This window comes from Rhinolophus sinicus, chromosome 1 (assembly GCF_057876585.1).
Source record: "Rhinolophus sinicus isolate RSI-liver-muscle chromosome 1, RSI-T2T, whole genome shotgun sequence".
Classification (NCBI taxonomy): Eukaryota; Metazoa; Chordata; class Mammalia; order Chiroptera; family Rhinolophidae; genus Rhinolophus; species Rhinolophus sinicus.
In genome coordinates, this window is record NC_142501.1 from 93,928,254 (window position 1) to 93,941,710 (window position 13,457).

The 13,457-nt window shown below is 50.2% G+C and overlaps 1 protein-coding gene across 25 annotated transcripts in view; it reads right to left on the reverse strand.

Annotated features, from left to right (window-relative positions):
• The window catches only part of MICAL3 (microtubule associated monooxygenase, calponin and LIM domain containing 3), a 224,696-nt gene that overhangs the window by 163,106 nt on the left and 48,133 nt on the right, over positions 1–13,457 (reverse strand). The window lies entirely within an intron of this gene.

The following is a 13,457-nucleotide window of genomic DNA, read 5'->3' on the forward strand; positions in this document are numbered from 1 at the left end:
ATATTTTTCATTTTTATTTCTTCCTCTTAAAGAAGTCCCTTCAACATTTCTCATAATACTGGTTTCGTGGTGATGAACCCCAGCTTTTTCTTGGCTGGGCCTCACCGGTAACTTCCTCTCCTTGAGCTCCTCAGAGCAGAGGTAACACTGTGAGGCGGTACCACCTCGATTCACATATTAAGAGCTGTCGTTACAGCTAAAGTTTTCCTCTGTTATGGAAGCATGCGGACAGCAAGCATCCCCAAGCACTGTGAGAAACCAAGTAAAATTTTTCCAATTATTTAGTTTCCTGGAATTAATCCTTCCTCCTATCCTTTCTTGGGCCGGTACAATACGGTTTCTTTGAAAACACCTCTATTTTTCTCTTAGCAGAGAAGATTAAGGCAGAAAGACCAAATTCTTTTCAGTCCAAAACTACTATGTACTCTCATGAAAAAGAAAGGTTCTTTCCATGCGTGGAAAGCTCCCATCTCTTTTAGGTGCCTGAGACTGAGCTCTAATTTATAAGAGCTTTACGAATATTCGTAAATCAAAGCAATTTTCAGCCATGGCTCTGCTCCCACCTTTTCCCAGCTTGTTTGATAGCATGAACTGGAGGAGACAAAAGAGCAAGGGCTCTGCTGTCTGTTTTTTTGGGGCCTGTCCCATAGAGAAAACAATCAGTCTGAGTTTTATGCCATGACATCATCAGCCACCAATCAACACAGAGAAGGTGGGGCAGGTTTTGTCTACGAAACCAACCACTGCAATTGTCAAATTGCAAAAGGCAGTGCAGGTGGGAGGTAGTTTTCTTTTGCCTGGTTTTTGTGTTAAACTACACAAATGAGAAGCAGGGGTGGGGGAAAGATCTTTCTATGGAACAAACATAGACTCCCCCAAACTCCCTGGATGTAAGCACCAGGCCATCCAGGTCTTGTACCTGTGCCCCATCCCTCGCCACCTCCCACTCTGCCGGGAGTGACAGCAGCAGCAGCTTTTGTTCTGGGAGGCACTGACTGGGATCCGCCCAGTGCTCCCTGCCAAGGACACAGTTTTAGGAAAGTTGTTCCAAAGCAGTGAGGGGAGTAGGGAATAAAAGGAAAGTACTTTGGTTATCGAGACAGTAGTGAAAATCTCTACCCAGAAACTAAACAGGTTTTCCTTGTGCACCACAGCTCATTATTTTCGGTCCATTTTCTTCCCAGAAAGTACTGACCATCCTAGGAATGAAGCTGTTTAGGGAAGGTTAGAATATGCAATGAGAGAGGGGGTGGCAGTGGCAGAGGGCGCTAGGGGCTCCAGGACAGTAGGGGGTGAAGAAGAAAACTCACAGAGCAAATATTGTTTACAACTGCAGAGCCAAGCTCAATGTGGTCTCTCTGCCCGTTCAAGCACATTATTACATTAAGTCCTGAACAATAAAGCCGGAGGCAGGGCGAGCATGGCGGAACCAGCCCCCGCTCTGCTGATGGCATGAAGGCAACATTCCAGGCGAAGTTCACCCTGGCAACGGTGTGCGCCAGCTCCCCTGGCAATCCAGCCGCCGAGGCTGCTAGGCACAGCCAGGCAGCAAGGAGGACCTGCACTGAGCTCTGATCAAAGGCCGAGGCAACTAGGTTTCCAGGGACTGGCATACACCATTCACCTACGGCTGTATGAGAAGGCCTGTTGGAGAAGCTGCATTTGTTCATGACCACAGGGCACTTGTGAGCCTGAGGAGACACCCAGGCTCCTGATGGCCGATGCTAGGTCTTCAGAGTCATCCCAGACGGGGCACCCCATGCTGGTGGGCAGCTACTGAGAAATCACTGCATCCCTCTGAGCTCTTAACACTTACTGTACATGGTAAAATACTATCAAATTAAATATGAATTAAATAATGAATATGAATTAAATACGAATGTCTCACTCATGAGCAGTGAAACCGTTTTTAACAGCATGAATAGACATAAAATTAAGATTAAGATTAAGCCAATAGGGCCAGCCCGGTGGCTCAGGCGGTTGGAGCTCCGTGCTCCTGACTCCGAAGGCTGCCGGTTCGATTCCCACATGGGCCAGTGGGCTCTCAACCGCAAGGTTGCCGGTTCAACTCCTCGAGTCCCGCAAGGGATGGTGGGCTCTGCCCCCTGCAACTAAGATTGAACACGGCACCTTGAGCTGAGCTGCCTCCCGGATGGCTCAGCTGGTTGGAGCGCAGACTCTCAACCACAAGGTTGCCGGTTCAATTCCTCGAGTCCCACAAGGGATGGTGGGCTGTGCCCCCTGCGACTTGAAGCGGCGACTGGACCTGGAGCTGAGCTGCGCTCTCCACAACTAGAATGGAAAGGACGGCGGCTTGGGGCTGAACGGCACCCTCCACAACTAGGATCGAGGGGACAGCAACTTGACTTGGAAAAAAAAAAATCCTGGAGGTGCACGCTGTCCCCCAATAAAGTCCTGTTCCCCTTCTCCAATTAAAAAAAAAAAAGATTAAGCCAATAAATATATGATCTAATATTAACTTCAGGCTTAACCTAGCCCTTTAGATCTTCCTCGGTTCTGCCTGGCCTGCAGTGGAGTGAGAAGAGGCCTGTCTTACAACCACCCAAAGGGTTGTACTGCCTTCCTCTTCCCCACTAACGCACATGAAAATCGAGCTTCAGAGGACACCCTGGCCACAGCTCAACCTGGTCCAGCCTGCAGGCAGGCCCCTCAGCTCACGATGCAGTCTGAGTGACCACATCTGCGGGGAGACCTCTGAGCGCCTCCCCCACGCCGGATGGTGGGAGCAGGACAGTCACCTGTTACGGGAAAAAGAAGAGCCAGAACAAAGGCCCAACTAAGATCCTCAATCATTTATATCCCCAGGTTTACCCAAATAAAACAGCAACATTCACAAGAGGAACTGCTGTGTTTTACCAGAGAAGCTACTGCTGGAGACTCGGATGTTACCTGGTAATGTGTGCCCCACTGCCCAGGGGAGACAAGGGCTGAGAGCAACAGGCCCCCACAAGCCTGTTGGCAGCACCAATGTACCCCAATTCCACCATGTGCTCCCTCACCCACCCAAGAGTGCCTTTCTAGGCCAACCCACTGCATCGAAGCCCACAGACAAGGCTTCTTTTCTGCCCAGAGATGGGAGAAAGAAGGGGTGAGAGAAAGAGCCTATATTTGGCTCACAGACCAAGATAAAAGGAATGAGATGAGTCCTGAGGGCCGAGACTCAGTATGGAGGGAGGGCCCGCCATGCGTATTGGAGCAAATCAGGGTTGGGGACAGTTTGAAGGGGGCACAGCTACCCCCTCAGGTGACAGGAAAGGGCAGGAACGAGCCTAGAGGGATGCGAAAGCAATAACCTTAGTAAGGTGTTCAAAAGCTCGTCTCAGAGTCATGATAGAACATCCTGGCTGGCAAAAACAGGGTACGACATCTTAGGAGAGACTGAGGCAGGCTGCACCCCAAGTACTTTATGTTGGTTTTCCTTGGGTTCCCCTCTGTCCATCCCAGGGAGGGTAGAACTCTCACCAGCTTTAATCAGAGGAGTTTCTTTTGCATTTGCTTTATGGCCTAGGAGGCCAGGGAAGATTTAGTTTTCCATGGTTTTTTTGGGGGGACCCCTATTTTTAAAACAGAAAAAGGGGAAATGAGGTTGTAGATCAGAGAATAGCTGGCACAGCTTGCTTTCTGACACCCTGCTCTGCAACTGGTACGCCTCCTGTGTGAAACAGTGACCCAGGCTGTGTGCTTACTGTACGAACATGAGCGAGGGGAGGTTTCTGAATTTCGTGTAAGGAGAGTTGCCTTGCAACGGGGATACACCTTTGTTCATATGACCTGTTGGAAACGCGTCTGTGAGCACACCTACCCACCATCCGAGTGTCGCAGCAGCGGACACTAAACAGTCTTAATACCACACATGCGTGGGCTCACGCACACACAGTCACAAACACACACATCCCCAGAATTACCAGGGGACACACATCTAAAACCACCAAGTTCCTCTTATCTGGAACACACAGTAGAAGCCTGTATTTTGCGGTGAAGTTTGTTTCTTCCTTTCAACAGCGGTTAATTTATTTTCCCCTTCTTTCCAAAGCACACCATCCTCAGCTTGATTATCACAGGAGGACCGTATTTGACAGCAGTGAGCAGGTTCTAAGAAGCTGCCTATTTTTAGCCCCCTTCCTTCCAGCCCTAGTCCCTTGGGAAGGCCCCTCCCTCTGCTCTCCAGCAAAGCGCTCTGCCAGAGCACAAAACCTACCACTAAGCAGGAATGCGGAGCTGGCAGCCCTGATACTGCCTCCCCAAACTTCAGACTTCAAAGAGCATGGACTAAGGAGCTTGGAGTAAAAGTGGGTGGGAAGATGTTTTAAATCACAAAGAAAGCATGAGCATGACCTCAGAAGAGAAATGCTGCACATAAATTGTTTGCTGCCCATCTAAGTTCAGAGCAGAGCTGATGTGCCACACGGCTGGATGGTACACCTTCCCTGTACTCTCAGGTCAGCCCATACCACACACACTAGTCTTGCAGCCCATACCCCGTGGGGAAGGCGGAACCAGCCCAGACAACCACTGGAACTGAGGGTCCAAGGCCACCCATAGGCAAGACCATGACCCCAGTGAGGTAGCCAGCCTCCTCCTTTACAAAGCAGGGAAGTCAGAGAAAAGAGATACTTAGGAAACAGGAAAACACCAGGATACCTGCCTCACTCTAAACTCCAACTCTAAACACGGCCCTCCCCTCACCAAACCCCACACACAGTAGTATACATGTGCCTGTTACAGAATCGCCGGTGTGGACTGAAAAGTGGGTTCTACTCATGTTTTCATTGACTTGTCATTGTAAAATTGTAAGTATAAAAAGAACCTCAATCCCCTCAAGAATTAAAAATATTAACAGGATTAATAACAAGCTTCAAACGTGGCAGCTGAAATTGATGTATGTATAGAGCAAGTCATGCCTTCTATTTTATTTTAAATCAAGAGTAAAGGAAATGAGAGTCCAGCTGGTAAACTTAATGATTCTCTCTTCAGAGAGCCTGAAATGCGTTTGAGAATTCATCTACAGATCCCATGCTTTCAGCCCCAGGTACCACACGTTTACAGAAACAGGTAACACTCAATTTGTCAGTGTCCATCCAGGACACAACTCCAAGGCCCAAGGTTCTCAGGCCTTTGTTCCCACAGAGTGAATTCACGTAGCTCTAGTCCCTGGCTGATATACCAGAGCCTGTACCACCCATCCCCCTCGTGCTGCCCGGCTGATGTACCAGAGCCTGTACCATCCATCCCCCTCGTGCTGTCCGGCTGATGTACCAGAGCCTGTACCATCCATCCCCCTCCTGCTGTCCGGCTGATGTACCAGAGCCTGTACCATCCATCCCCCTCCTGCTGCCCGGCTGATGTACCAGAGCCTGTACCATCCATCCCCCTCCTGCTGTCCGGCTGATGTACCAGAGCCTGTACCATCCATCCCCCTCCTGCTGTCCGGCTGATGTACCAGAGCCTGTACCATCCATCCCCCTCCTGCTGTCCGGCTGATGTACCAGAGCCTGTACCATCCATCCCTCTCCTGCTGCCCGGCTGATGTACCAGAGCCTGTACCACCCATCCCTCTCGTGCTGCCCGGCTGATGTACCAGAGCCTGTACCACCCATCCCTCTCGTGCTGCCCGGCTGATGTACCAGAGCCTGTACCACCCATCCCTCTCGTGCTGCCCGGCTGATGTACCAGAGCCTGTACCACCCATCCCTCTCCTGCTGTCCGGCTGATGTACCAGAGCCTGTACCACCCATCCCTCTCCTGCTGCCCGGCTGATGTACCAGAGCCTGTACCACCCATCCCTCTCCTGCTGTCCGGCTAATGTACCAGAGCCTGTACCATCCATCCCCCTCGTGCTGCCCGGCTGATGTACCAGAGCCTGTACCGTCCATCCCTCTCGTGCTGTCCGGCTGATGTACCAGAGCCTGTACCATCCATCCCCCTCGTGCTGTCCGGCTGATGTACCAGAGCCTGTACCGTCCATCCCTCTCGTGCTGTCCGGCTGATGTACCAGAGCCTGTACCACCCATCCCCCTCGTGCTGCCCGGCTGATGTACCAGAGCCTGTACCATCCATCCCCCTCCTGCTGTCCGGCTGATGTACCAGAGCCTGTACCATCCATCCCTCTCGTGCTGTCCGGCTGATGTACCAGAGCCTGTACCATCCATCCCCCTCCTGCTGTCCGGCTGATGTACCAGAGCCTGTACCATCCATCCCTCTCGTGCTGTCCGGCTGATGTACCAGAGCCTGTACCATCCATCCCCCTCGTGCTGCCCGGCTGATGTACCAGAGCCTGTACCATCCATCCCTCTCCTGCTGCCCGGCTGATGTACCAGAGCCTGTACCACCCATCCCTCTCGTGCTGCCCGGCTGATGTACCAGAGCCTGTACCACCCATCCCTCTCGTGCTGCCCGGCTGATGTACCAGAGCCTGTACCACCCATCCCTCTCGTGCTGCCCGGCTGATGTACCAGAGCCTGTACCACCCATCCCTCTCCTGCTGTCCGGCTGATGTACCAGAGCCTGTACCACCCATCCCTCTCCTGCTGCCCGGCTGATGTACCAGAGCCTGTACCACCCATCCCTCTCCTGCTGTCTGGCTGATGTACCAGAGCCTGTACCATCCATCCCCCTCGTGCTGCCCGGCTGATGTACCAGAGCCTGTACCGTCCATCCCTCTCGTGCTGTCCGGCTGATGTACCAGAGCCTGTACCATCCATCCCCCTCGTGCTGTCCGGCTGATGTACCAGAGCCTGTACCGTCCATCCCTCTCGTGCTGCCCGGCTGATGTACCAGAGCCTGTACCATCCATCCCCCTCCTGCTGTCCGGCTGATGTACCAGAGCCTGTACCATCCATCCCCCTCGTGCTGCCCGGCTGATGTACCAGAGCCTGTACCATCCATCCCCCTCATGCTGCCCGGCTGATGTACCAGAGCCTGTACCATCCATCCCCCTACTCTGCCTGCAGGAGCTTGGGGAAGTGTAGTTCCACTGTGTTGCTGCCATCTTGCTGCCTTTCTAACTGAATTTCCAAGAGCTCCCAGCACAGCTCCTTAGGTCCAATTCCACCTTTGAGTAGTTTGTGTTGTGGGTGTTTGTAGAAGCACCGGGCGGAGGGGGAGAAGGCCTGGGCACTGGGCTCCAGTCAGCAGTGTCCTCCCTCTGTCAGGTCCCCGTCCACACACACCCTCACGGACACCACGTGTGCCAGGTGCCCCCCTCCCCCCTTCGACTGGTGTTCTTGGGGAAATTGAGTAAACAGACAGGGACCTCACTCCTCAGGAGCTTATGGCCCATCCTGGAAATCATGAAACAATACAAGGGGGCGGGATATGACATGACTCAGAGAAAGCCGTCCCTATTTTATGCCTGTTATGAAACAGAGGCTATCTCAAAGATTAACAAGAATCCAACTAAAGTAACTTTAAATTCCAGTTATTGTTGAGCCCCTGAATGCATTCATTTTGTACCACCTAGCCACTGACTGAGCACTTGTTACGTGTTTTACCTACATTCTCATTTTATCTTCAGAATAACATTATAAATATACTTCAGAACCAGCTCAAACTGCTCCTGTCCTGTTTCAACAAGACCCGTACCCAACGTTTAAACCTTGAAAACTCCACTCACAAGTAACACTTGTGAACCTGTAATTGCCCCCTGATATGGAACCAAAGGACAGGGACCTGAGTGCTGGAACACCTTCAGGAGCGAAGGGTCTGCTGCCCAGGAAAAGCTGGTGCCCAAACCCCTCTCATCTCGCCCTGAGCCCTGGGTCCAGGAGACAGATCTGAGCCTTGTCTCCTGTCTCCCTGCCAGTCAACCTCACAATAAAGCTTTTTTCTTTTTGCAAAAGCCAGTGCCATAGTATTGGCTTCTGTGCGCGTCAGATAGAGACCCCTTGCTCAGTAACATAAGTATGCTATCCCCATTTTAGAGATCAGATAAATAAGCTAGGGTTCAGAGAGAATAATCCACTCCCCCAGGTCACACACACAGTTAAGTGATGGAGCTGGGAGACTTTATCTACTGAGGGTTAGCTGGTTCCAATGCCTGTGCCCCTTCCACCAATGTTGCTTCACTGGGTGGATTCAAATGTGTCCTCTCTTACTTTTTCTTGCCCTTTTAGCAGTAAATTTTTAGCGTGCATGTCACACCTCTCGTACAATTCCCTCCATGCTCTGACAAATTTTTAAATGAATGGCGACTTCCAGTCAATCTACAGATACAGATTAGTACCTGCTCTGTGTCAAGATTGTGACAGGCACTACAAAGAGATTTTGTAAAAGAAGAATTTGTAAAGGGGAGGAAGAAATAGTGAAACAATTAACTCATAATGAGAGGTGATAAATAAATACAACCTGAGGCTGTGCTTCTCCTAGCACATGAGTCGCCAGATCACTGAGGAGTCCCGCTACAGTGCAGACTCGGACTCAGCAGGTCTGGGGGAGGGAGGTAACCAGCTCCTGGGCAAAGCTCATGCTGCTGCTCAACAAGGAGCCAACGTCTTTCAGAGCCCTACCTGGGCCGGAGTGCTCTACAAAAGATAAAGAAGTCAATCAGAAACAGAGCCCTGGGAGGACTGAGTGGAACTGGAGAAGTCTGGGGTGGTGTGTCGGGAAGAGAGAAAACAGTCTTTTATAAAGCGGGGGAGAAATGCAGGCAAAGATGAAGCACAAACACACAGGTCAGTCACAGTATAGTATAGCTGTCTGTTTAAAAGAAGATTTTAAAAAAATACCCCCAAACCGTATCACCACTTGATTGCCAGAATGACAGGACTGTGTGATTCTCTGCGTGGAGCCCCGAGTTTCTGACTGACGGCAGGAGAACAAGTCTGAGGAGGGGATAACTAGTTTGCCAGCCCAACGAGGGAACACCCACACGAACGTCTTACAAGGGCAGCACCAACCACTCGGCAGTGCAGAGGTTTAAACCCTTGAACTCTGGCATCTACTCAGCCAGTGGCCAAAGAATGTTCATGAGACATTTTTAAATACTTCCCATCCCATAATGAAGAGGAAAGGAAATCCCACTGTCAGCCCCACCCTATGCTGGCCTCCTCACAAAGGTCTCCCAGCGGAAGGGCCAGAACAGTGGTCTCACCGACTGTGACCTCTGGTGATGTGGCCAACTTCCTGGCTGGGTCACTTCCTGCACTGTCTCAGACACATGGCCCTTTCCCAGTAAGTTCCTTGCCCAGAAGCGAGAAGGCACCCTGCCGGGCCTGCAGTAGGCACACGGTGTCTATTCTGGACAGGCAGGGTGGCATCCAGAACTGGGAACAGGAATCTGAATCAGAGCCTGTCATTTAACCAGCTACATAACCTCTCTAAATCCATGTTCATTTACAAAATGGAAATTATAATCCGAGCTCTATCTACCTTTACTACGGTGGATCAAATGCGAGGGCATGTGTGAAAACGCTTCTTAAGGTGTCAAGTCTGTAAAACACAGTTCCGTACTCCTAAAGGGCCTAGGAAATAAGAAAGGACCTTTGTGACACTCTTCCTTCCATGTCGGTACTCCAGGGTATAGGGCACTCCAGCGTATAGAGCCGGTGTTTATTAACCCTTTCATGAAAGGGAAAAACTCAAACCACCAAGAAACCGTGGACTTACTCAGGTCAAACATGACTTTTGAGGAATGAGAAGACTGAAGGTTGCCATGAAGCCAAACATTTTTCGGTTATGGGATATAAGACAGCAATGTACCGATTCGCCTCTGGAGACCGATATGCTACCATTCCCGGAGGGGCCCTGCAGGAGTCAGGTCTCTTAGAACTCCCTTATATCCTTCTCTGACATGAAAACCCAGGTGGAGCTGACCTGAAGGACGGAACAAGACTGCCTCATGACTCGATGGCTCATTAGACCATGCAACCTTGGGTACAATCCTTGTTTGGGCAAGGATTCAGATTCCTTTTCTGTAGAAAGACAGGACTGGACTAGCTAAGTGACTTAATCCTCTGTTAGCATTCAGTCCCCTTAGAACAGGTAAAAGCTGCTCTGACTGAAAAGCCTCCCCAGCACCCCATTTACCCTTCTCCATACCCTTTCAGCAATCTCATGTTCTCATTTCCTTGATGCATCACCAAGGAAATACCCATATCAGATTCTACACCTCGGAGTGATACATGTTCAGTTCTGACAGGCAAAGGCAGCATGCCTCCTTAAATCTCCCACCATTCCCACTCTCCAGGACTTTTAAAATCTGCTACAATTCTGGAGGTGAGGAGGCAGAACTGAGCCAATCTGGATACACTGGGCGGAGCGGGGGTGGAGTGGGGGGGAGAAGGGTACGCAGGAGATCCGGAAAGAGGGGAAATCAAGTATGAAGAGGAGGCCTCAACCCGTCAGCCACACACCGCCAACAATGGGTGCTTTTAGGGCTTGTCGCTGAGGTGAGAGGAGTGCACATACAGCCAGCATGTCCTGGAGGAGGCTGAGGGCACGCTGCAGGGACGGCACCTGCAGCTACAGAAGGCACCTCATGAGCAAGACAATCATCTGGTGACAAGCCCTACAAAGAGCAGATCTTTGGGGCCCAGCAGACCTCAATCCGACTCCAACTCTATCCCTTCCCTATCCACAGTGACCTTGGGGAGTTTCCTAACCTCTCCTCAAAAGGAGGTAACACCTACCTCAGAAGAAGGATGTAACTTATGTAAAGTGCCTCCCACCGCACCGAACACAGAAGGCGACCAAGGACGACACGACAATGGGGGCTTCCACTCCTAACATCAAGAAATTGATGACAACATCAGATTGGAAATCCTTCATTCAGCAGACTTTGTGAGCACAGGACGAATACAGTCACTCTAAGTCCCATTAGTGTACTGTTCTTAGTGGAAAGCAGCCTCCTGCTGTCTTCCCTCCTCTTTCCTTTGAATCAAAGTTGTCTATTCCAGGCACCTAAATCTGATCTGAAGGCAGACAAAAACATTCACCTAACCTTCTCTTACATCACTAAGGCCTGAAGCAGTGGGAAAAAATAAGAAACTGAACACAAGAGCCTCTCTGAAACCAACCTTAAGGACAACTCACAGCAAGAAACGACAGACATTATCACTGATTTCCTGACCCTCACTCTCGCCCACCTAGTGGGGAGGAGGGGGTGCCAAAGCAACCTCATGGAAGCCTGGGAGAGGGCACTGACGTGACAGGCGAGGCCAGCTCCAGGTGTGGGTGAGCTCCCAGCGCACAGGCCTCCCCTAAGGTGTCCCATCTTAGCTCTCCCATGACCGGTTACGATAGCTGGGAAGATGGGAGGTGCATTAGGGATCAGTAGCCCAATAACCAACACACAAAAAACCCCTCATTCTAGTGTTGGAGAAAAAGAACAGTCACTAAAGAAATATTCTGGGCAAGAACTGTAATATTTGGGGTTAAAAAGATTAATACAGTAAACTGATCGTGAAAGGAGGTAGACATTACCCATTGCTATAATATAAGCTCCATGGAGGTAAGGATTTTTATCTCTTTGGCTCACTACTATTATCTCCAGCACCTAAAACAGTGCTTGGAACACAGTGGGCATTCAAACACTTGTTGAATAAATGAAATAAAGAGGGAGAAGCAGGTATCTAATATGGTAAGGACACAGGCTTTGAGTCCAACAGAATTAGATTCAAATCCTGGTTTTGCTACTTATTGGCTGTGTGACTTTAATCAATTCACTCAACCTCTCTGAAACTCAATACCCACATCACAGGATTCTTGTGAAGGATTACTGACAATATATTTAGCCATGTTAGAATGCCTAGCACAAAGTAAATAATAAATGGTGGCTATTAACTATAATCATCCCCTTTCTCCATCTCATTCCTCAACGCCACCCCCACCCCCATTCTGTTTTGGGAAGAAAAAGAGAGGCAGGCAACGTACAGACTCGAAGGATCAGACTGGGGGTGGCAGGTACAGCCCTGTTCCACCCTAACCCTAACTTAATGGAAACACAGGCGTGTCTGCTTCACACCCTACCACCCTGTTCCTGTGAAATCCATGCCCTCCCACCCCCCTCTGTACAGGGAACCTTCCTTCTGGCCCGTCAGGAGACGAGGTGAATACCAGGTCAGAGGAATTATCAGAGACTGCTCACCCAAGGCAGCCCCAGCACTGGAAGAAGCTGCGTGCAGCCACAGCATCTGAAAGGCTTCCAGCTGAGAACCAATGAAAATCTAAGAGCCAAGACAATCTCTTACACTCACACATTTATTCCCACCACTACCATCCCATAACACACTAACTTAATTCTTACAAATTCACACTTTCTGGAGTCGCTGCTGGCAACAACATTTTCTAAGATGAACTGCACATTTCTCTTGACAGCTCCATTTGCTATGCATCTCAATGTGTCAGTGACAATTTCCTGGATAATCTCCAGCCGAAGTGGGAGGTAGAAACACATCTCCTGCCTGAAAAGCCCCAAGCTGACATCACAATTACTGAGGATTCAAATTGGAAAAGATCTGAGAGATGCCCAACTGACTCACTAAGCTGTGTATAGGATCCTGGTTTCTAAGGATTAGGGTCCAGAAAATTTAAGAATTTCAGATTTTTAGTCATAAACCCAAATCTTGGACCACTGAATGGTGCTTGTGAATGAATATGTGCAAAAGGGGAGAAAATGAGCAGGAAGAGGGACTCATGAGAGTGTGTGCTCTGTAGTTCCTGACCTCTCAGGAGATGCGACTGCAGAAGAGAAGCTGCAGAGGGGACAGAAACACACTCATCAGCTTCCCATACGTAAGTCAGCCCTGGCTTAATTTATCAATTTCAGGGGAGCCCCATTCTCACCTAGTGCCCACTCCTCCGAGGTCCAGCAATGAAGCTCAGAGGGTCACACACCGAGATCACAATTTCTAAACAAAACAGGACTGGGGGCGGGGGGGCAAAGAGCCCAGAGACCGCCCTGCCCCCTCAAGTTTGCCCAGGCCTGCCCTGCCACTGCTGCTGCCGAGAAGTCACCCACAGAAGGACGTGCACTCTCTCACCCACTGGGTTTCCAACTGACTCCTCAACTGGACTATTATTTACCTCGAAGGAGAAACGCAAGGACAGCCAAAAAGTACGTGGAGAAAGAATCACTGTGTGTTTACGTCCACAGGAGACAGGGCAGGAAGAGGTGGATTCTTAGCAAGCAGGAAGGAAGTATTTATGCCAGACACACTAACCAGAGCACAGAACGCTGACTCACCACCTACAGCAGACCTCTTCTTATAAGAGAACCCCCATTTCATTCGGGCCAGCAGTGCGCTTGGTCATAAGACCACATTCCCAGCCTCGCTTGAAGCTAGCTGCAACCACGTTTACTAAGCGCTGGTTAGTGAGATGCAAGCAGCAGTGTATGAGCCTTCCAGAAAGACTCCTACAAGGAGCTGTCTCATATGGAAGACCAACTTTTTGTCTTTCTCTCCATTTCCTCCCTTTTGTGTTTTCCCTGAAAACAGAAA